The 1,797-nt window shown below is 44.7% G+C and overlaps 1 pseudogene; it reads right to left on the reverse strand.

Moving 5' to 3' along the window:
• Positions 1-635: 635 nt before the first annotated feature.
• On the reverse strand, positions 636-1,474 carry Gm41041 (annotated as a pseudogene).
• Positions 1,475-1,797: the final 323 nt, after the last annotated feature.

Here is a 1,797-nt window from a genome sequence, read left to right on the forward strand (position 1 = left end):
TGTGATTAAATTTAGATGAATCATGGGAAGGTCATGTATAGTAGAGAAATGGTTATATAATTTAATCTGTTACTCAAACCAAGGAACCACCAGATATGTCCCTTGGCAACCAAACCTTTGCTTTGCTTGAACTCTATAAAAGGAAACCTTGAGTAATGATCAGGGCTCTTGAGTACTTGCGCTCATGGGGCCCATTGTCACTTCTGACCATATTTGTTTCTGAGCTGTACGACTGCCTTGCTTTGACTTAAGGTTTCCTGATATTTTGTAATATGTGTGAGCTTTTATTTTAGTTCTTTGAGTAAGAGGCCAAAAACTTGGAAACAGCCACTCAGAGTTTGATCTCTGGTAGCTGTACCACAGTATGATCTTGTCTTACATTGGTCTTTCAAGTCACCTGGAACTGGTTCTAAATTCATCTTCCTTGTTAATATGCAGATATGACCCTTAGGCATGCATTCCTTTTTTGTTTGTTTGTTTGTTTGTTTGTTTTTTGAGACAGGGTTTCTCTGTGTAGCCCTGGCTGTCCTGGAACTCACTCTGTAGACCAGGCTGGCCTCAAACTCAGAGAGCTGCCTGCCTCTGCCTCAGGCATGCACTTCTTATTTTCCTTTTTTTTTTTAAAAAATTTGTAATTATATTTATGTACAGAAAATTCAGTGTACATTTAACTCAATTTAGTGGCGAGTTCTTTAGCCTTTGCTTTTTCCAGCTTGGCAATGCGAGCCACAGACTTAGGACCCAGGATGTTGCCTCCCCAGTGGCGATGGATCTTGTCATGTCTGTCATTATAATTGGTTCTAATAGCTTCCACCAGCTTAGCCAGAGCACCCTTGTCTTCCGAGTTAACCTGTGTGAAGGCGACAGTGGTGCATGTCTTCCTGTGGACCAGGTGCCCCAGCCTGGCCTTTCCCTTGATGATGCAGTAGGGCACTCCCATCTTTCGACACAGGGCAGGTAGGAAAACCACCAGCTCAATGGGGTCTACGTCATGGGCAATCACCACCAGCTGAGCCTTCTTGTTCTCCACCAAGGTTGTGACTATTGACTCCTGCTCGGAGGACAGGTGGTCTCTTAGTTGGGACGTCGCCTTTGCCAGCAGCTTTCTTCTCAGCACGGGCCAGTAGCCTTTGCTTCTTCTCTTGCTTTGTCTCTGGCCTGTACTTGTGGGCAAGCATAAGCAGCTGAGTAGCTGTCTGCCTGTCCAGGGCCTGGGTGAACTGGTTAATGGCAGGAGGGACTTTGAGTCGCTTGTAGAGGATGGCTCTTTGCCGCTGCAGCCTGATGTAGCGGGGCCATTTGACGAAGCACGTTAAATCTCTTTTGGGCTGGATGTCCTGTCCAATGCCGAAGTTCTTGGGCCTCTTCTCGAACAGAGGGTTGACCACCTTCTTGGCCTCCTGCTTCTTGACGACGGCGGGGGCCGGGGCCACCTTCTTCCCCTTGGCCTTCTTCCCTTTGGGCATCTTGCTCGGCTGCTGGAGAAAGAAAACCTTATTTTCCTTTTTGTTATACTTTTTTTTAATTGAAAACATTTTTTTCATATAATGTATTCTGATAATGCTTTTCTCCTCTCTCAGTGCATCCCAGATCTCCCCTCTTCCTACCCACTCAACTTTATATTTATTTCTTCTCTTTCCTAAAAAACAAAGAACACACACACACACACACACACACACACACACACACACACACAGAAACACATACTCCACAAAGCCAGAAATCAAATATTCAAGCAAAAGACCAATAATGAAAAAAAAGTTCTAACCAAGCAAAAGGAGTCAAAAGTTCTATAAA

The sequence above is a fragment of the Mus musculus genome, chromosome 13 (genome assembly GCF_000001635.26).
Source record: "Mus musculus strain C57BL/6J chromosome 13, GRCm38.p6 C57BL/6J".
NCBI lineage: Eukaryota > Metazoa > Chordata > Mammalia > Rodentia > Muridae > Mus > Mus musculus.